The sequence below is a fragment of the Equus quagga genome, chromosome 14 (assembly GCF_021613505.1).
Source record: "Equus quagga isolate Etosha38 chromosome 14, UCLA_HA_Equagga_1.0, whole genome shotgun sequence".
In the NCBI taxonomy this organism is placed as follows: Eukaryota; Metazoa; Chordata; class Mammalia; order Perissodactyla; family Equidae; genus Equus; species Equus quagga.
This window is the reverse complement of record NC_060280.1, coordinates 62,276,250-62,299,429: the sequence shown is the minus strand read 5'-3', so window position 1 is coordinate 62,299,429 and position 23,180 is coordinate 62,276,250.

The window sequence follows — 23,180 nt, the reverse complement described above, 5'->3', positions numbered from 1 at the left end:
TTCCTGCACTCAGTCCTTCAGCCAAATCAGGTTTCAGGGTGGGAGGGATGGGAGGGGACCAGTGAGATGGGAGCCCGCCCAGCTGATGTCATGCAGCAGGAGCTCAGTCCACCCGTTCATCCAGGTGGCCTGGCTAAGTTCTCCAAGGAGTAGCTTGGGGACAGGGGGCTGCAGGAGCCCCGGGAGCAAGGGTGCAGCCTGCCTGCTGGGAGGTGCTCCAGGCTGCTGGCTTTGTTTCTGTCCCATGACAAATAAGTTTCAGCTGCACTGGGCTGGGGCAGGTGGGGTGAGGTAGGAGGGGCAGGAGGGCCACTCCCTCACTCCCCAGGGTGACACAGCGCCCCTAGCTAGTGACTGTGCATCTCTGCAGACAGAGGAAGGGGACCTGGGGGCACCACATGTCTGCCCTTGTGTCATCATCTAGATAGACACAGTTAAATATTTAAGTAGTTATATATACATAATTTTATACTCTGTCTATATATTTATGTATTTTAAATATCCATGATAAATGCATGTTATAAAAATATAATAGTAATACATGCTCACTGTAGAAAAATATGAAGAAAAATTAAAATCATCCATAGGCTTACTGCCCAGAGACAGACACTGTTAATATTTTGGGGTATATTCTTCTATCATTTTCTTCTGTAATATGTATACAATGAAGTTAATATGCCATACATATGATTTTGTATCCAGAGTCTTTGTTTGCTTAATATCATTTCATGAGCATGCTCAACATTTTCCTATTAAATGTTGTTTTCCTTAAGTCAGACAAAGAAAGACAAATACTGTATGATTTCACTCATATGTGGAAGATAAACAACACATAGATAAGGAGAACAACTTGGTGGTTACAGGGGGAAAAGCGTTGGGAGAGGGTGAGAGGGGAAAAGGGGCACATGTGTATGGTGGTGGATAAAAACTAGACTATTGGTGGTGAACACGATGCAGTCTATACAGAAACTGAAATATAATAATGTACACCTGAAATTACACAATTTAGAAGCCAATATGACCTCAATAAAATAATAAAAAAAAACACGTTTTCTTAAAAGAGGAGTTTCTGTTTTTGTTGTAAGTCACATAGGCAAGTATCTATCCCTCAGATGCCCAATCGTGTGCCACCAAAATTCCTTGAGAAAAGAATTGCTGTGAATTTCTGTTGGAGGGAATCCCGGCCCCACCTCCCTGTGTAGGTAGACGGGGGCGTTTCTACCTCGAGAGTTAAAGGCAAGAGGCATCTGTATCAAATCATAGCAAACTTCAACAACAGAACATTTTCTTTCTTTTTAATCCCTTTCCAGCTGCATTTAAATGTGGAATAAGCTGAGAACACTGTAGGAAGGAGGAATTTTCTGAATTGTAGTAAAAAAAAAATCACCTCAGTCAGGGGTGAGCCCTTTGGGTTGTGTCTGGATTTTCCTCTCATTCGTGTGCATGATGAAATCTGCATATGGCGTCACATGGCTCCTGATGGAGTCCCTTCGTAGGGCCCTTGGGCAGAGTTGGCCCTGAAAGGTTCAGTCAAGCTCGAGGAGGTCGGGATACCCTTCTCTCAAGTCACGTGCTTCCTCCTGTGTCATCCAGAAAGACAAGGAAAATCATCTCCAAGAATTGCTTTTGGAGGAATGGAGACGAGGACAAGTGGTAGAATAGGAGAAAATAGGCAGCCCCAAACTTCTAGGGAATTTAAAGAGCCACACCCCCCAGAATGAATGTACTCAGACTCCAGCCTTCACAGCAGGACAAGGCAAGGCAGGAAGAGCTAGGCTGCCCTCGGGCCTCCAGGCTGAGGTCTTGAAGGGGCTCAGACTCACAAGGAGCACTTGTGGACTCCTAAATGCATTCTCGAGTCCAACATCTGGAGTGATAAAGATTCCTGGGCTCGTGCTCCCCTCCATTTATGGCCATTACCACTTAGAAATCGGCTGTAATTTTCTAGAAGGATTCTCCTCTTGTTTATGTCCATTATGAAATCTGCATACAGCATTATACCTTTCATTGATGGGGTCCCTCCTTATGGCCATGGCCAGGATTTGCCTTAGCAGTCACAAGTGAGCAAACTCACTTTATAGCTCCATTATAGCTGTTTCATCATTAGAAACAAACAGGCACCGGGCCAGCTCTGGTGGCCTAATGGTTAAGTTCACATGCTCCGCTTTTGCAGCTGGAGTTTGGTCCCCAGCGTGGACCTACATTGCTCTGTTAGTGGCCATGCCATGTGGTGGCCCACATACTAAAAAATAGAGGAAGATTGGCATGGATGTTAGCTAAGGCTGAATCTTCCTCAGCAAAACGAAACAAAACAAAACAGACACTTAAGTGCTCCATCACAGAACCCTAACCACTGCCCCCAAATGCCCCGTTTGTACTCCTTGGGGCTCCCTGTGTCCATCCACGAGGCCCTCCCCATCTCTTGCTCCAAGCCGAGCTGGGTACCTGGGGCCCATTCCTTCCACTGAGCTGAGCCACCTGGACACAGAGAGCCAGGAGGAAGCACCAGGCATTGAACTTGTTCTGAAAGGGGCAGAGCCAAATCAGGAGGGAAAGGGGCAAGAAGAAGATGAAAAGAAACGGAAGCTAAAACTACAGAAAAGGTGTGGGAGGGGGGGGGGGGAGAGTGGGGGTTGTGGAGGAGAAGAAGGGAGAGAAGCAAAAAATAAAAGGAAGAAAAGAAGGAAAAATTGGTAAGAAACTAAGAAGGGAGAGGAAGATCGGAGTAAAAGGCAAGAAGAGGAGCGGAGTGGAGAGGAAAAGAGAAGGAAGAAAAGAAGAGGAGGAGGAAGGATGAGGCAAGGCGGCAGGAGGAGGCTGAGCTGTGAAGCCAGGATGGCCTGAATGCGGCTGACCCCTCCCCACCTGGGACTCTGGAAAGTGGGCTCTCCACACTGTGGAGTGGAGTGCCAGCCACCGGTGTGTGCCGCAACCCACCTAGGGGGCAGTGAGAAAGCCTGGAGACCCTGTGCCATAGTCCCTACGCTTTCATTTCTGGGAGCTCCTGGAATCCTCTGGGACTGCCCAATTGTGTTAGGGAGGGAAGAGGATGTCTTCGGCACAGTGTATGCCTCAGGGAATTAGCCTCTTAGGTAACAGGATTAGAGCGAGCCGGGCAGGCACAGCCTTGGCTGGAGATGTATTGCCTGTGCGCCTCTCTGATGGAGCAGCAATCAAGTTTCCCCTGAAGAAATTTCCTATTAATGGATTTGATGGCACAAGAGAGGAGGGGGCGGAGTTGGGGCCTTGGCCAGTGGCGGGGTGTAAATTGCCTCCGATGAAACTGTGGAGTCACTTTTGCCCCTTTTAAACGAGATAAGAATTAGTGCGAGGCCTTGATGAACTCTCCTTGGCCGGTGGGGATGAGGAAAAAGTGGAGGCCTGGCTAATTTGATTCCTGAGCTCGGCCTTCAGACGGCCAGGCTCCTCCCAGGGAGTGGAGGCAGACACGCAGATGGCAGCGGTCCAGCGTGAGTAATGAAAAGCTCTGAGACTGCAGGACCTGCAGGCCTGGGCCTTCCCTCCGTGCCAGCTGCTCCCAGCACCACAGGGAGGAGGACTGTACTGCACAGGGACCTGGAGCTTTCCACCCATCCGGGATCCTGTCCCACAGGGTCATACCCCTTATCACCTTTGTTGCTTTCATTTTCCAGGTTAAAACACAAGAGCCCAGAGAGACTCCATGACTTGCCTCCATTCCCACAGTTAGTTACGGAGGGAGCTGAGATCCTCTAGACTCCTGGCTCCAGCCCTTCCATTACAGCTGTGTTTCTCACCTTCTCCAGTAAATTTTTACTGGTCTGTAAAACTTTTACCACCCAAGAGCCTGACCTTTTAAAACCTATAAACTTAACAAAAAATTCTGCAACCTGTAGTAACCCTCGGCCCCACTAGGGGCCCACCTGCTAGGGAAGGGTTGAGGGAGGCTTATGGTTTGTTATCATGGTGCTACATGGGGGACAGAGCTTCATCCTCCCCCATCACCTGGGGGAGAGGGATCCACGAAGCCCCACTGGTTAGACACCCGAGCTTAGCACTTGCTCATGGAGTCCCTACAAGACCCACCTCTTTCTGCTCTGGGGATGGCATAGGGAGGACAGACAGGGGCAGCCTTTCCTCCACCCAGTTCCAGGGACCTGACACGGCCTGGCAGGGAGGTTAAAACATTTAGGGGTCGTCTACCCAGGGAGAGGGTGGAAGCCATCAGGATGCGAAGATGCCTGACTCAGTTTTCCTAGTTCTCCTGCCCAAAGAGGCAGCAGCGGCCTTTATAGGGAGGACAGTGGAGGAGCGGCATCCCCAACAGACATAGGAGGATCTCTTCCCTCCTCGTCTTTCTTTCTTTGATGTCCCATCATGTTCTATCACGATCTTTTCTTTATCAAGTCCCTGGACCTCGGAATGGCGCAGTTTGCCACCACTCCGCTGACAGTACCTACCATTTGTCCAGCATACTATGTGGCAGGCACTGTGCCGAGCTCTTTAGCCTACTCAACCCTTATTTCTTATGAAGAAGATATTATTATTCCCATATTGCAGGTGAGGATATTGAAGCACAGAGAAGTTAGGTAACCTGTGCAGAATTACATAGCTGGTAAGTGGAAGGTATGGTACTAGGTCTTACAGGCACAAAAGCCTGAGTTCTTAACCACCTGGTGATACGGAGTCCCAGAGCATTCTCTTGGATTTAGACCCAGGCTGATTGGACTCTGGTTGCAGTCCCGGGAATGGATGGGGGTCCCCACTCCCACCTTGATTGCTCTTGTTGAAAGGGCAGGCTCTTTTGGCTGGCCCTACATAAGCCCACTAATTAAAGATATTTTTATTAAAGAGTGTCATAAGAATATGCAGTAAGTTAATGGACCATTAAGTTTACTATTTTCTCTATGAAGAGCGTTCAGAAATACTGCTGTCCACCATCCTGGTCTCAGCAAAGCCAGTTTCTGCAAATGTTAGGGATCAGGCCTCACAATAAATATGGAACTGACAACCTCTGCAGCCCCTCCTCATAGTATGGAAGTGATGCTAGAGTTTTTGGAGTGTAATATTATTCTGTAGAGTCTGGGTACATGGGGCGGGGCTTCCTCAGAAAGATGTGGTTATTTCCCATCTCCTGTTACTTAGAGAAGAGGCCCTTTTCTTGCCCTCTAACCAGACAGGATCCAGATCCTGAAGTAAGTGGCACAGTGGGGCTTTTTCTCTCAATATTGACCCCAAAAGGTCAAGAGGACCCAGAGTTTGGTCTTAGGAGTTGGGTGCTTACATTGCCATCTTCCACGTGCAGATAGGCAAGGAGTAGGAATGACGAAACCCAAGCAAGCGGCCTGTGAAGCTGTGCTGTGCCTTTGCGACTCTATGAAGCTATTTTGGGACACTAGGAAGGATTCAGCACGTCTAGGGGAGCTGAGCACCCTGTTCCGGGCAAGGCAGACTGTTCTGGTCCTTTCATACCCCTTTGCTTATTTCCCTGTCTCTTCCCTTAATATATATTCCTGTGGGAATTCCCAACCTTCATCCTTCGCACCAAGGGGAGGAGATGGGGGCCGGTGGCCTTTGTTCCTGAGTAGGCCAGTATGGTGACAGCAGCAAGGGTCTGAGAGAGAAGCACCCAGGCAAAGTGAAGCCCTAGGGACTGAGATGGGGTGCTTGGTCCCACTGCGCCGTCTGCCTGGAGATGTTCCTGCGGCTAAACTTTGGAGATTTGAGGACTTGTTTTCCTAAGGGAGGTGGTGATCCTTCACACAAGCCATAGGAAATCAGGAGTATGAGAGGGAGTAGAGCAGGCAGGGGCCTGTCCTTCCTTCTAACCCTTCCCCTCCTTTGTGGCGCAGGAGGATGGAGGTGTCACTGCAGTCGTTACAGGTATCCAAGATGGTGATGTTCCAACCTCTTGAGTATGTCCCTTTCCTGTAAGACGACACTTTCTGCCTACCTCTTTCCCCAAACCTCCATCAAATTTGCGCTCTTTCATCTCCGTGAGATGGAAGCTTTTCTTCTGTGCCCCGAACAACAGAGCCAACTCCAGGGTGGTCTCCAGGGCAGAAGGTCACCCTGGAAAGTGCATCTGGGATTAGTGGGCTGGTAGCAAAGGCAAGGCCTTAATGGGGTTGGGGGTGGGTCATTAGCCCATCTGGTCACCCCGGAGCCGGACCTGCAGACGGAAGGTGGTTTGGCTTAAATTTCTTTTTAAGTCAAGAGAATTGCTAAATTCCAGGGAGGAAGGGACCAAAGAGGTCATCTTATTCCTGGTGAGTGCCCATTAGTCTATCTGGCCACCCCACAACTGGACCTGGGGAGAGAAGATGGTTTGGCTTAAATTTCTCTCTTACTTGAATTCTAATTTCTAGAAAGGAAGGGACTGGAGAGCCCTTTTTAGCCATCCTCTTGCTTCCAGGAAGATTAGTGTCTTAATATATTGTTATTAGTATTTTCTGAGAAATTTTCAAAGAAAGAAACCTCACAAGCTCCTTTGGGATTCCAAAACAAAGTTTCTCCTAATATCTAACTTTAATTGCTCTTGGTACAATTTGAATCATTTCCTTTCATCCTGTAGAAATGAGTCCCATCTCCCATCCATCCGCTCCACTGTCTTTGAGAGGCAGTGAGAACACAGTGGTCATTTCTGGGCTCTTCCAGAGAGAAGAAAGCAGAGGCCGAGAATAATAACATCGACCAACCTTTGTAGCGCACCGCGCAGTTTACAATACGTGTTCATGCATATTCTCGCATTCACTCTGAAACTCACTAGGGCACGCTGAGGTAGGCGACATCCCCATCTTATGGATGAAGAGCTACGACTCTGAGACATTTGGTGACTTTCCCAAGGTCACTCAGCTTATAGGTGTCCAAGCCTGGTTTAGAACCCTAAGCCAAGCTAGGGCAGCACTCACGAAGATCTGACTCTGTCTTCTACCTTTTCTACTGGGGTAAGAAGCAAAAAGGAAAGCAACAAACCATAACGGTTGCTACCTCTGGGGGATGTGGATCTGAGGGAATAGGGCAGAGAGGGAGACTTATTTTCTCTATTTATCCTCTTACGCTTTTAAATTTTGTGCGATGTAAATATATTACCTAGTCAAAAAATTTAAATGAGTTTTTAAGAAGAATCAATGGGAAGAATGGAATACAAACCAGGTCCAGTCCTAGTTCCATCATAAACTCCGTGTCACCTTGGGCAAACCAACTGAACTGTCTAAGCTTCGGTCTCATCATGTAAAACATGGGAATAAAGGAGTAATTGGCCTGCCCACTAGATTGATCTATCTACCAAATTCACAGGACTTCTTTTGAGAATACTGTAGTTCAACAATTATTAATCTGGGATGGAGAAGGCAACATCAGCATCACCTGGTTCAAATTATGCCTGTCCCCTCACCTAGATATTCTGACATCTGCTCCCTCTTTCCTACCACACACACGATTATGAAAATAACAATTCATGGTGTTAGGAAAATAGCACGGACTCTGGAGTCAGACTTGGCTTGAGCTCAAATCTCAGCTCCTCAGATAAGTAGTTACATGATCCTGGTCAAGATACCTATAGTGTTTAACCTCGGTTTTCTCATGTCTAAATTGGACATAACCATACTCATCCACATAGTTCACTGTGAGGATTAAATGAGATGCTGGGTGAAAATCACGTGGCACAGGGTAGGACATAGGATGTACTCAAAATCTGATCATTTCCTTCCCATTACAAATAAAAGGGATCAATAGAGTGAATAAATAAGTGAGGTAATGGGTTGTGAACACTCTAAAAGAGTTAAATACCGCAACACAACCTGCAAGGGGTTGTTCCTGAGCAGCCTGTCACAGTGGCCTGAGGGTGAAGCCCGGGAATAGGGGAGGGGAGACCTGGAAAACAACAGTGTGTCTGCGACCCAAGTGGACATCACCTTCCTCAAATGTCACCTTCTCAGTGAGACCTCCTCTGACCACCCTATCTAAAAGTACGCTCCGCCATGGCTCTTTGTCTTCCTTCTCCACAGCATTTGTCACCACCTAACATACTATGTGGTCTTCATTTGTCTTGTTTATTATCTGTTCCCCCTTCTAGAATGTAAACCCCACAAAGGCAGGGATTACTCCCCGCTCAGGTTTGCTGAGGTATAATTGACAAATAAAATTGAGTGTATTTAAAGTATACAGTCTGATGATTTGATATATGTATACATCATGAAATGATGACCACAATCAAATTAATTAACATATCCATCACCTCCCATGGTTATCTTTTTTTGTGTGTAAGAATGCTTAAGATCTAATACTTTAGCAAATTTCAGGTATACCATACACTTTTATTAACTATAATCACTAGGCTGTATATTAGATCCTCAGAACTTATTCATCTTATAACCGGCAGTTTGTACCCTTTGACCAACATCTCCCCATTTCCTCCACCCCTGGCTCCTGGCAACCACCTAGCGACTACCCTCTTGGGTTTGACTTTTTTTTTCTTTCACTCTCTGGCTTATTTCACCTAACAGAATACCCTCCAGGTTCATCACTTTGCAAATAGCAGGATTTTCTCTTTTTATGGCTGAATAATAAATATTCCACTGTATATATAATCTTATTTTCTGTATCCATTCACCCATCGATGGACATGTAGGTTGTTTCCATATCTTGGCTTTTGTGAATAATGCTGCAGCAAACATATGAGTGTATATATGTCTTTGAGATCCTGATTTCATTTCCCTTGGATATATACCCAGAAGTGTGATTGCTGGATCATATGGTAGTTCTATTTTTAAGTTTTTGAGGAAGACCCATATTGTTTTCCACAGTGGCTGCACCAATTTACATTCCCACCAACAGTGCACAAGGGTTCCCTTTCTCCACGTCCTTGCAGCATTTGTTGTCTTTTCTCTTTTTGATAATAGATATCCTAAGAAGTGTGAGATTATATCTCATTGTGGTTTTGATTTGCTTTTCATTTCATTACTGATGCTGAGCATTTTTGTGTGTGTACTTGTTGGCCGTTTGAAGATCTTCTTTAGAAAAATGTCTCTTCAGGTCCTTTTCTCATTTTTTAATCAGATTATTATTATTTTTTTGCTATTGAGTTGTGTGTGCTCCTTATATATTTTATATATTAACCTCTTATCAGATATATGGTTTGCAAATATTTTCTAGCATTCTGTAGGTTGCCTTTTCATTTTGTTGATGGTCCCCTTTGCTGTGAAGCTTTTTAGTTTGGTGTAGTCCCACTTGTTTATTTTTGCTTTTGTTGCTTGTACTTTTGGTGTGAGATTCAAAAAACCATTGCTTAAGACCAATGTCAAGGGGGTTTTTTCCCTACGTTTTCTCCTGGGAGTTTTATGGTTTCAGGGTCTTACATTTAAATCCTTAATCCAGTTTGAGTTATTTTTGTGAATGGTGTAAGATAGGGATCCAGTTTCATCCATTTGCATGTGGATACTCAGTTTTCCCAACACCACTGATTGAAGATACCATACTTTAGAAGAAGGGATTTCTATGTGTTTTGTTGATTGATGAATTCTCAGAAACTAGAAGAGTGCTGGTCAAAAGTAGATGCTCAATAAATATTTGTTGGGTGAATGAATGGTATTAGCAGAAGAAAATAGTATTAGGGAAGAAAAGTGGAGATATCTAGTACTTGTGCTCTGGAGCTCTCCTCACTTCCTTGGGGGTAGGGGGTCTGTCAACTAAGGTAGGAAGGATGCCACCAGCCCAGGAGCCGGGATCCTTGGCTGCCTCCTCTGGTTCCGGGGAGGTACCAAACAGACTGCCATGGTCCCACTGCTGCCACAACTCCGGTCTGCTGCTCTCTTGGACGGTGACACAGTGAGACTCAGGTGACCACTGGGCGGCCTGTGCAGTAACGTGTTTCCTGGAATGGGGAACATTTGGGCCCCCTGAGCTGCCATTACCCAGAGAAAGGAAATAGCCTGTAGTCCTATGTGAGTAGATAGAGTGGTGGGACAATGGGGAGAGGGCAGGCATGGAAGAAGTACCAGCCTCATTCCTAACAAGGGGGAGGCAGTGAGGGCTCACAGGAGGCCTCAGCTGAGGAGCATTCTTCCCTCCACCCGGTGCAGAGGCAGGATCCACTGAGGTGGTCACATGGCCCTCCTGCTCCAGGGACCACTGTCTCATTCATCTTGGCATTTATGGGAGAACAATCTGTCTCTCAGACTAGAGCAAGGCCCTTGACCAATCACAACAGCCACAACCTGCCTTTGTATCAATGTCCTCCAGAGTGAGAGGTATCTAGAGATGTCTTGGGCCTTAACCCTTGGGTGTTAACCTGGTCTAGTCTCCAGCTGGCACCCAAATCTCTATGACATCCCCAGTAAATGATCTTTCAGCTTTTGCTCACAGAACTCCAATGATGAGGAGAACTTTCATGACAGCCCATCTCACTTTTGCAGAAATCTTTCCCTCAGATCTGTTTCTCTAAAACATCCAGTGCTCTCCTTTGGGACTATTCAGAAGGCAAATTCCTTGTTGATATCAAAGTCCTTCCATCATCATGCCTTCTCAACTGTAGCCCCAAGCCCCTCAGTTCTTTCAGCACAGAGTATTAGAGCAGGAAGGACCCCACGCAGGGAGGCAGAGGCTGTGCATGACTCACCTTAGAGTCTGCAAGGCTGTGCCATGGGCCTGGGGCATCATAGACACTTATTGGCGTCTGTTGAATGAATGGATGAGGGAAAGAATCTGGTGCACAGTTCTCGATTTATAGGTGAGGAGAGTGAATTTCAGCAAGGATAAGTGACCTCAGCAAGGTCATGCAATTCCTCACTCCAGAACTAGCTCCCAGTTCAGAGGATTTTCCAGAGTCCCATACCAGAGGGTTCAGAGACCTGTTTTTGCTTTGTGTTCTCTTTTCTTTTCCGTTTGGCCTGGTTTGCTCCACAGAGGCCCTTGTAGCCCATCTGGCCCCTGTTCCCACTCTGTCCTCACCTGCTGTGACCCTCCCATTGTTCTGTCCACTCCGCCTTAGAACCTTTGCTCAGCTCCTCCCTCTGCCCAGAGTTCTCTCCCCGAGATGTCCACTCGGCTAATCCCCCCTCCTCTCCTTTAAGTCATTGCCTGCATCTCACCTGCTCTATGAGGCCTACCATGGCCACTCGATGCGATATCTTCATCCATCCCGCCCAGCACACCTGATCCCTCTTACCCCGCCCTGCTTCTTCTTTTTTCCACAGCCCCATCAGGTCCTTACACTCTGCATGACTGACATGTGTTGATTCTCTGTTCTCTGTCTCCGCTGATAGAATGCGAGCTCTGTGAGGGCAGGGAGCTTTGGGGGCTTTGTCTACTGACGTATCCCAAGTACCTAGACAATGCCTGATACCTACTAGGGGCTCAAGAAATATTTGTTGACTGAATCTCCTACTTGGAGAACCAGCAGGGCCCCAGGTCTGAGTGGCCTCCTGAATCACCTGAAATAGGACGCATATTTGTTAACGGATGGGTTGGTTGATGACATGACGTGTCTTTGCTGCTCTGTAGCCCTGTGTGTGGAGCACAGGCTACACAGCTGAAGGAAGAGGTGTGTACACAGGCTTTCCTATGGTCCCACAGAGGTCCCACCCATGGTCATGGCCGAGAAGTTCCCCTACCCCAGCTCCCAGGGGGCGATCTGTGGAGTGTGACTGAGTTCATGGTTGCTCCTTTTACTTTCCAACCCATCTCAGATGTCCCATGTGGTCGGCTGAATAATGGCCCCAAAGACACTCAGGTCCCGATCCCTGGAACCTGTGAATCTTACCTTATGTGGCAAAAGGGAGTTTCAGGTGTGACTACATTAAGGATCTTGAGATGGGGAGATTATCCTGGATTATCCCCGTCAGCCTTAAATGTCATCACATGTCCTACCAGTTAGTAGAGTGGAAAGTGAACTCAACTTCTTTCGGTTCTGTATTAGAGGCCAGTGACTGCAAACATTTTCCCAACTCTGACTTTTTTATTGTCCTAACACTGCTGCTACGACACATCTCCAATCCAGAAGCCCATGAAACTGTTTCTGACTTCCCTCCCATCCCCAAATGCTGAAGGAGATTTGATGACAGAGGAGGAGAAGGCCATGTGATGACAGAAACTGAAACTGGAGTGGTGAGCCTTGAAGGTGGAGGGAGGGACCACAAACCAAGGAATGCAGGAGGCCACTAGATGCTGAAAAAGGCAGGGAAACAGACTCTCCCCTCAGAGCCTCCAGAAGGAACCCGTCCTGCCAACACTTTGACTGGAACCCAGTGAAACTGATTTGGGGCTTCTGACCTCCAGAGCTGTAAGAGAACATGGCTGTGTTGTTTTAAGCCACTAAGTTTGTGGTAATTTGTGATAGCAGCCATAGGAAACGAATACAAACCATTCCTCGGGCAGCTCCCCCTTCACAGCCACCGGTACAAACCCCAGGTCTGTTTTCTCACATCCCACAAAACCTCAGACCCTCAGGCTGGGGTGGATGGACCCTGCGAGGTCCCAGGTGACTTCAGCCCCGACAACCTCATGTTCCTCCTCCGGAGCGTTGTTCCGAGTGGAGCCACCCCCTTCCTCCTCTTCTGGAGCTTTCCAACCGCTGTAAATAGACCCTGAAGTGCCTTGCTGGCCTGGAGTAGCTTCCCCAAGAGAACCCTCTCAATCTTCCTGCTTTCAAGTACTTAATTAGCCCTAAATGAAGAGTCCTCCAAAAGCATACAGCACTTTGCACATTTGCTGACGTAATCGCATTTGCGCATCTGTTGTTGCCACTGCTCGTCATCCTGGAAGCTTTCCTTCCCCTTCGGGCTCCCGTGAAGGTGACTTCGTGAGCCCTGAGAGCAGCAGCACTTTCCAAAGCACATCCTCTCCTTCCAAGGAAACCTTCTGAATTCTACAGCTCGATTTGTCATTCCACCAAACAAGGGTTGAACTGACCCACCCCAAAACATTCCTGAACTTCACACGTGAACACAGATCGCCATGATTCGGTGCTGCCAGGTTTGGACTTCTTGTTGTTACTATGTCATTTAGTCAGTATGACAATCCAGAGAGGGAGAATTTTACTCCCTCCTTACAGATGAGGAAACTGAGGCTCACTGTACCGTGGAATCAGTCAAGTGTGGTGATTAGAAACTGGATATGGCGACCACCAGTACTATCCTCCAAATTTTCCAGTTGTCCCCTTTTCTGGGCGCTTGGAAGGATTGCACCTCCTGGCCTTGTGGTGTTTGGGTTGGTTGCGTGGTGAGGACAATGGGACAACGAGTTGTGAGCAGAAACGACAGGTGTGTCTTCCAGGCCAGGCAAGACCCTTCCTTGTGAGATCTCTTTCTCTCTGCCACAGTGACTGACGATGCCCCAGCTGGAGGCTGCTCCACCTGCCTGGTCTCAGAGGGAGGACAGGGAGCAGAGCTAGAGCTGACCTGCGGTGGGCACACAGCACGCTGCTGTAAACCACCACCGTGAGGGCGTCACGTGTTACCACAGTACAACTGAGCCTCTCCTGACTAACCTGGCTCGAATGTCAGCTCTGCCACTTTCTGGCTACATAGCCTTGGATGAGCCAGTCAGACTCTAGGGCTTGGCAGGATGGATGCAGGGCATCTCCCATAGAGTTTTGGGGAGGATTTGATGAGAGAATATGAGTAAGATTCCTAGTGCTGTGCCTGTCACGTAGTAAATGCTTGGTAAATGGGAGTTATAGTCACTCTTGTTATTACTGTTATTATTATAAAGGAAATTCAGTAAATTGCCCAGAGTCCTCTAGTTAGAAATGATTGGCAGGAAGGGGAAGGGGACCACATTTTTGAGCAGCTATTATGTGCCTTGTCTACCTGCAAAGTCTTCAGCCTAGGTGTTGGACATCATTATCCCAGTTTTACACATGAGTAAACTGAGGCTCAGAGAACGATTTAACTTGTCCAGGGTCACGAAGCCATTAAATGGTGGAGCCAGGATTTGAATTTAGGCCTGAATGACTCTCTCCCCATTATCTTCCTTCTCTTCTTTGAAAGAGAATTCCCTCAGCACTGTGCACATAATCCTCTCCTAAACCCAGCCTCCTCTACTCCACCCTCCAACCAGCCCCATCACTTTCCCACATCATCAAGGCTTGTCAAGGGCTCCAACACACCAGCCTTCTCTAGCCTTCTCCTCAAATCTGGACCGCCCCCATCCTGACCTGACCTGTAGTGGCCCAGCCCCATTTCTGACCTCTCCCTCTGCCCTTCCCACCTCCTTCTCTTCAGCCTGGGCAGAAGAGCCCATGGAGTCCTCAGGATTCCAGCCCAAGGCAGTATGCACATCTTCTAGCCTGAGCGTGTTGGGGCAGGGGCTCTTTCCCAGCAGGATGCAGCCTGGAGGGAAACGCATTGCATTGGGAAGCAGAAGACCCTAGCTCACCTCTGGGCTCTGCATTTGAGAAGGATAATCCATCACCTTTGCAACTTCCATCCCTACAGGAGCTCATTTAACTGCCACAGCTCCCTGTGACTGGGAGGGTACCAGTTATTGTCACCATCCCTCTAAATGCTAGAGATACTAGCTACATCTAGATATAGTCATGTGCCGCATAATGACGTTTCAGTCACCTATGGACTGTGTACATGACGCTGGTGCCTTAAGATTAGTACTACATAGCCTAGGTGTGTAGTGGGCTAGACCAACTAGGTTTGTGTGAGTGCACTCCATGAGGTTCACACGATGGTGAAATCTAACGATGCATTTCTCAGAATGCATCCCCATTGTTAAGTGATGCAGGACTGTACTAATATCTCGATACTAAAGCTACTAGACGTTAAGTCAGATCACCCTGAGTTCAAGTTCTACTCTTTCACTTACTCATTGTCTGATGTCAGGCAAGTTACTTAACCTCTCTGGGCCTCAGTTTCCATATTTGTAAATTTTCTCTACCATGAAGACTAAGTTAGATGCAATATGGGAAGTCCTCATACAATGCGTGACACACAGTAAGCCTCCCATAGGTACTAGCTATCAGTAATCAGCATCGTTACCATCATCTTTGCCATTATCTTGGATTTATAGTTATCCTCTCCCAGCCTCATCTACAAAATGAGGGCTTTGAATGAGCTGGTCTGGTTTCCCTCCAACTTTGAGTTACCACTTCAAACACATACATACAAGCACACATGCACACACACACGTATAGGCATACACACCCTGCTCCCCAAAGAGGCAGAACGGAGGACTCCAGGCCTACAAAGCCACAGTGACAAGCCTTTGACCTGCCTAGCTACCCTTAGTGGGAGCTTCAGGTAGCAGGGAGAGTGTCCCGGTGGCTGGAAGGCAAGTGGGCAAGGGGTGAGGGGGAGATGGGCCAGGCGGCCAGGAGGATTAGCATCCTGTAAGGAGAGCTAAGGGCTTGGAGTGCAGCCCCAGAGCCACCCCCTTAGCCCTGGAAGCAGCACCCATAAAACCTAATGGGTGTTTGAAATATCACCAGCAGGGGAAGATCTGGGAGATGCAGAGAGCTTTCGTCCCTCCCAGGGACCGGGGCTGAGACACGGTGGCAGGGAGAGCAGGCCAGTGGGCAACCTTGGAGACCTGAATAGGGAGACAGAGTGTTGGCTTCACTTGATTGGCGCCTCCTCCCAGCACTGGCACCTCTGGGAAGCAGGAGAATGAGCAGTGACAGCAGCACGGACTACTCTGTCACCTAGGGTTCTTCCCCTCCCCACCCCTAACACCCAGTGCTTTGATACGAGGTGGCAGCAAGGTGCTTCACCTAGTGCAGCTTGGCTGGCTGCCTCTCAGGGAAACTGGAGCGCACGTTCCTTCCTCCAGAACTTTCTGTGCCGGTGCTCTGTGTCAGGCCTGTACTAGATGCCGGGGCTATGGAAGGATGACCATGGCGTGGCCGCTCCAGTCTCAGGTCTGCTTCTGCTTGATTTTCTGATGTGTCAAGCTCTGGGGAGAGGCGAGGGTTTGGGTGAACAAAGGCTACATCTGATCAGAGGCAGCTCCTGCCGGGAGGAGAGGGAGTCACATGATCGAGGTCCATCCAGAGGCTGTGGCCATGACACAGCAGGCCGGACGGCTCAGGAATTTGCTTCGTGCAGTGAGCGGGCTCTCGGGGAAAGGGGTGCCTGGTTGCTTGGGCTGGCAGCCTGGTTCTCCAGAAAAGAGTGTGGCTGCTGTCAGGGGAAGGAGGGCCGTGGAAAGGGCCTTCCTGCCCCTGCACTCCCGTCTCTCCTTGGACGGCACACACAGAGCTATCTCCGCCATCTGCCCACAGCCTGTAATTCAGCCACCCGCCCAGCTGCACTGAGTGTCTGACTGCTCTGACTGTGGGGAGGGCAGATTACCAAGTGGAGAGCAGTGATTGGCAGGTGCCCAGCGGGCCCAGCTGCCCTGGTGGCAGAGGCGGTCTCCACATGATGCTGTACTGCCCCTGAGCCCCCAGCTCCCAGGCCTGTCGTGCGGCCCCCTCCCAGAGTTCACACCATCTCCCTTTACCTTCATCCTTCTCTAGATCCACACTTCTCCAACTGTAATGTGCAAGTGAATTGTCTGGAACCTGGTTATAATTCAGATTCTGATGGAGGGCCCAAGGTTCTGCATTTCTAACCAGGTCCCAGGTGATGCTGATGCTGCAGATCCAGGGGCCATTCTATGAGCAGGAAATCTTTAGAGTTTACATGCATTTTAACATATGTGATCTCTCTGGGCTCTTGCAACAGCCCTGTAGAAAGTGGTGAGTAATAATAATAATTGCTTTCATTCTCAGCGCTCTAATGCAAGGTGTTGTGCTTGGCACTTCATAAAATCTTATCTCATTCAATCCTTACAGCACTTTGGCAGAAGAGCTCTTTCTCAGAATCTACAGGTGGGAAAAAAACAGAGGTTCTGAGAGAACTCAGTAACTTGCCCTAGGCCACAAACCCCAGGAGCTGTGGAATTGGAATTCAAACTCCCACCTTCTATCCTGAGCCCTCTCCTCCATCCGTATATAAGGTGGGCAAATATGAGCCTGCTTTAAGAAGTAATGACCAAGGGGGCAAGTTCTGGAGTCAGAGTGTGCCTGAGTATAGCTGACTCCTCGAGAGCGTGGGGTCTGGACTCAGCCCGCTCAGATGTGAATGCTGGTTTTGCCACTTGCTAGCTTAGCGATATTGGGCAACTTAACCTCTCTGTGCATCAGTTTCTTCATCTGTGAAATGGGAATGATAATAATAATACTAGGGTTATTATGAGGATTATATACACTATGAGATCTCATTATATATACATACCTCATAATATACATAATCCTCATAATAACCCTAGTATTATCTATCTATCTATCTATCTATCTATCTATCTATCTATCTAAGGAGATCAGAGAGATAGAGCACGTTGAGAAGTGTCTGGCATCGATATAAGTGATATTACTTGTGAAATGGAGATATTGACACTAATGATAAAAACTCTCACTTAAGTCCTTAGCATGTGCCAGACCCTTTTCTAAGCAATTTACATGTAGCAACTCATTTAATTCTCGTAATAATGCTACAAGCTAGGTTTAATATTAGTCCCATTTTATAGACGAGGAAACTGAGGCACAGAGTTTAAATGACTTCTCCAAATTACGTAGCTAATAAGTGGTGGAACTGGAATTTGAAAGAGGGAATATGTGGTTCACCCAACACATATCGACATACTGATCGAGGGTCCACTGTGCGCCAGGCACTGCCGTAGGCACTGCAAATACAGCAGTGGACACAGTAAACTCTTGCTTCCCGGGCTGACGTCTAGGGGTTCTAGAATAACACCAGCTAAGCACTCAGCACAGTGCTCGGCACATTACGAAACCCTCCATAAAAGTTAGCTCTGCTTATCCTCTGATCCACCTTGCCTATGGCAGACATCACTAGTTGATCACAGCATTTGTTCCCACAGAGCCCACCTGTGGCCCCAAAATCTGTCTCAAGACAGAACTCCAGGCAGCTTCTGCCAAACCCTCAGGTTTGCACTGAGACCAAATCTGTGTCAGCTCTGGGTGACTATTCTGTAGTGGAACAGATGAATGTTTCTGACCCCAAAGCCTCTGGTGTCCACCACCCATGAGGAGGCTGTGGCAGGAGGATGGGACTGGGGTGGAGAAGGGAGCTTGTAAGGGGAAGAGCTGGAAAGCTGAGATTGGCCAAGGAGGTGGGGAGAAAAAGAACTGCCAACAACACCTCGACTCCCTTTGCTCTCGGCCTGGAGCTCCCCAAGGAGGATGAGCGGGGTGACTGGGAGCAGGGTCTGATCAAGGGCTGGCCATGCTGGTCCCTATGCAGCCCTGGTCCCTAGTGACACCAAGGAGGGCTGATAATCCCACTAGACTGACACAGGCGCCAGGTCTTTGGAGCGTGGCACTAGGCTGGGCAAGAGGTAGAGAGGACAAGGTAAAGGGCCCAGATCTGGAGTCTGTTGCCTAGCGGTGCCCTCCCGCCCCTGCAGAAAGCTCCACTGCAATTCCTGCTTTATGGCCTCTGCCCAATGAAGCACAAACTTAACTACATCACCCCCCCAACAGGACAGGGGCGGGGGCTGAGGGTGGCACGCTGGGCTGCTTCAGCCCCCTAATCTAATCACTGGCGTGGGTCATTTCAATTACGGACACCACAGTGTGGTGGCGGGCGTGGCTGCTCATAAAAGCCTGCCTGCTGTTGCTCAGCTAATTATGAAGCTCTTACTGTCTCGGCAGGTAAATAACTCAGGACTGAGAGCTTCCGGCTGCTGAGAGGGAGTGTGAGCCAGGGAACAGGCCAGGAAGATGCCTGAGGTGGGCTCCAGGGCACAGATGGGGGTGCAGCGAGGGAGGCACAGCCTTCCCGGAGGGAACACGGGAGCTGGGGTCTCTGCCCTGGGGTGATCATCCATCAGTGGGGAATTGATGGAGGAACTCCTTACCTTTAAAACCCAAGATCTGAAGTTTTCTAGAAACCTCAGAGCCACAGGGTAGAGAAAAAACTTAAGCTGCATCCCCTTCTGCTATCCAGGGCAGCTCTTTGGTTTGCTTCCTGGTCTGACCCATCCAGGCTTAAAGCTGGACCACAGGAGACTGGCTGGGTCATAGAGATGTAAGAGATGAGGGCTCAGCTTACTTAACCACAATGGCTTCTCTCTTCCAGGACAAACAGAGAGGGAGACAGGGATGTCTTGGGACGAGGGTGAGACCCTCTGCCACCTGATTATTGACCATACAAAAGGCTGGGGAGGCTATGGGAGATCATAGCAGCAGCAATTGGAAGTTGTTCTGAGATGTAATGATGAACGCAGGGCTGCCCATCTAGCCTGGGGCTGTGCTTAACTAATTCCTTATTCTAGATGTCAGTGAAGTCCCTAGAATGGGAGCTGTGATTTCTTAGTGAGTGCTGAAACTACCTTAGATTCTGGGAAACGGCATATGGTAGGAGCATTCACAGCTGGGAAAATCCCATTTTTGCTCTGTTCCTCAGTTTCCTTCCTCTATGAAACAGGCATCGTGAAATTTATAAACACTTGGAGGGGCTGAGCTAAAGCTGCTCTGTAAATAAGGGCTGCGGGCACCCTATCTTCCTCCCACTGCAGAGGGACGCTATTCCAGGAGGAGGTCGCCAGTGCCATTTGTTAATAATGGTGCTGCTTCAGGAGGCACACTTGACTCTGGGGCCTAGAATGAGTCCCTGGCTGCCATGTTGAGGTGAGGGCCACTTGGTACTTAGACAGAGGAAGTCCGCACTGGGGCCCAGCTCAGTGGCTAGGCTTCCCTCCTGAAGGGCCGCTTCTTAGAGGCTGATGTAAAGAACCTGGGAGACGTCCACTAGGGAGGGAGCAAAGGTGAGCTGTGTGGGAAGTGGAATGGGAAGTCCCTTTGGCAGCGCCCCCCCCCCCCCACCCCAAGTCCCCTAGAAGGAGATATGTGATGGATTCAGCCATTGGCCTTTGGGTCCTGGAATAAAAGCACTTCTGGGGAGAACCAGGGCCTATAACTGGATTATGATAGAGGTAGTTGGAAGAGAGGCGTCACACCAAAGACTCAAGACTAGAACCCATCTGTTGATAGCAGGCGGGTCTCGTTTTTATTTTGTGACGTATTATTTACTTTTCAAAGTGCTGTTAAATACATTCGTCATTCTGCTCCTCAAAATTCTGTGATGTGGGTAGAATAAGTATAAGCAGCCTCAACTTCAAACATGGTAAGCTGAAGCTCTAAGTTAAGCCAAGGTCCCCTGGCTAGATAGTGATGGAGCCAGGACCAAAACCAGCTGCTTTCCCCATGGCACAGCTGGAAAGGAAAGAGCTTACTGCAGACCTCTTCCTCCTCTAGTAACTGAGGAAGAGAGACCTAGGGATCAATTCAGAGGCTACCTGAGCAGGTGGAGGCAGAGGAGGCCAGCGGTAGAAAGTGGGAAGTGAGGAGGGAAACAGGTGGAGGTTTGCATGGACACTTCCTGTTCACAAACTTCTTATGTTCCTCATTTCATTAACAGCAGCAGTGGAATTTCATGGACAATTGGCATTGAGCACTAACTGGGAGGTAATGAGAGAAGGAGGATGCAGGTAAAGGCTGTTTGAATTTAAATTCTTTTTCTTTGGGGGGATGGGGGACAGGTATTTTTTAAAGGCAATTTTAGTGCTGGAAAAGTTCCTAACAAACAGCTTTGGACTTTTGTGTCCTCTGCGGCTGCATTAGGAGCAAAGACTGTCAGCCCGCTGTGTTCTTCTGCCCACCAGCTCCTGATGGCGGCCCTGAGTGAGGGATGCTGAGGGACCATGTGTCTGACCTTGGGTAGATTTTGTCCCTCAGACTTGGGAAGACACACTAGAAATGTGTCCACCATCAGCCGTGAGCTGGAAGGAGTAGGTCTGCAGTAGTTATTGCAGAATCACTGTGAGCAAAACTCTGTATGGACCTGGGCAGAGATGGGGATAAACTAGAAATGGAAAACAGGATTACTGTTCTGGGAGTGTGTGATCTCTCTGACGAGTGATGCACACACACACACACACACACGAGGCCACGAAACATTCAAAGACAGAAGGCTATAAGGTAGGATAAGACTAAAGACAGAGAAGAGGGGACTGAGTCATAGGGTGATCAGGTGAAAAGATGAGAGAATAAGACTATTTTGAGCAGGGTTCTCAGATAGTGACACACACTTGGTGAAACAAAAGAAGAGCATGTCAAAAGTGGAGGCTTTGATGGAAATAAAACCCTTCCTGAGGAGAATGGCATGCAGGTTGGCTTGGCTTGATTGAAAACTCTGTTATAGAAAGCAGGGGCTGGCCCCGTGGCCCAGTGGTTAAGTTCACGTGCTCCGCTTCGGAGGCCTGGGATTTCGCCAGTTCAGATCCTGGGCACGGACATGGCACTGCTCATCAGGCCACACTGAGGCGGTGTCCCACATGCCACAACTAGAAGGCCCCACAACTAAAATATACAACTATGTACTGGGGGGCTTTGGGGAGAAGAAGGAAGAAATAAAAAATATATATAAAAACAGAAAAAGAAGATTGGCAATAGTTGTTAGCTCAGGTGCCAATCCAAAAAAAAAAAAATGTCATAGAAAGCAATGAGAAAGGAAGAAAGGCAAATATAAGTGGAGGGAAATTTTGTGGAAAGCTGAGATTCTAATCTTAGGATTCGGGTTGTGAGGCCCCAGGACCTGCCCTAAGATAGGCTGAATTCAGATTTGGCTACTGAAGTCTTGATTCATTACCCAAGTGCCAGGTGATCAGGGCTCTTCTGTTCTGGACAGCTAGCTGTGGACATAGAGGGAAGCTAAGGGGCCATTAGGACTGTGATGGTTAATTTTATATGTCAATGTGGCTAGGCCACAGTACCCAGATATTTGGTCACACATTCTTCTAGATGCTTCTGTGAAGGTATTTTTTAGATGGGGTTAACATTTAAATCAGTAGACTTTGAGTAAAACAGATTATCTTCCAGAATGTGGATGGGCCTCACCCAATCATTTGAAAGCCTTAAGAGAAAAAGACTGACCTATCCAGCAGAAGAGGAAATTCTGCCAGCAGACTGCCTTTATTTATTTTTTATTTTTTATTTTTTTTAAAGATTTTTTTTTATTTTTTCCTTTTTCTCCCCAAAGCCCCCCGGTACATAGTTGTGTATTCTTCGTTGTGGGTTCTTCTAGTTGTGGCATGTGGGACGCTGCCTCAGCGTGGTCTGATGAGCAGTGCCATGTCCGCGCCCAGGATTCGAACTAACGAAACACTGGGCCGCCTGCAGCGGAGCGCGCGAGCTTAACCACTCGGCCACGGGGCCAGCCCCAGACTGCCTTTAGACTTGAACCGCAACTCTTCCCCGAGGCTCCAGCCTGCTGGCCTAACCTGCAGATGTTGTATTTGCCAAACTTCCACAATCACGTGAGTGTTATGGGCTGAATTGTGCCTCCCCAAGATTCATATGTTGGATCCTAATCCCTAATACCTCATTATGTGACTGTATTTGGAGAAAGGGCCCTTAAAGAAGTAATTAAGGTTCAGTGAGGTCATTGGGTGGGCCTTAGTTCAATATGAACAGTGCCCTTTTAAGAAGAGGAAATTTGGACACAGACACACACAGAGGGAAGACCATATGAGGACACAGAGAGAAGGCAGCCATCTACAAGCCAAGGAGAGAGGCCTCAGAAGAAACCAACCCTGCCAGCATCTTGATCTCGGAATTCCAGCCTCCAGAACTGTGAGAAAATGCATCTCTGTTTAAGCCACCCAGTCTGTGGATTTCACTATGGCAGCCACAGCAGACTAACACAGGGTAGTGGATTATAAATTCCTTAAACCCAAGGGCCATGCATTTAGCCTGTTCCTCAGCTCAGTGCCTTCCACACAGTGTGTGTTGACTAAATGCTGTGCTAGATAGGGGCTGGGAGACTTGGCACCTGGATTCCTTCCAACAGTAATGCACTAAAGAGGCACAGAGGAAGAGGGACTCAACCAGGGTAGTGGAAACAGGAGTTTCAGGACACAGATATGGTGGGGATTTTGTGTTCTGGTTTGTACAAGGTTGACCTCGAGAATCAAGTCATGTAAAGAATGATCTGTGACTGACTGACTTTGTATTCTCTGGTGTGTCTAACATGATGTCTAGGACTCAATTGACACTCAGTAAAGGTTATGTTGAATGGTTGACTGAATAAGTGTCCAACACAGGACTGGGAGATGGACTGGTCTTACACTTTTTAAAAAATTGTTAAAACATACATATATACTTGTATGCCTAGAAATTTTCTGAAAGA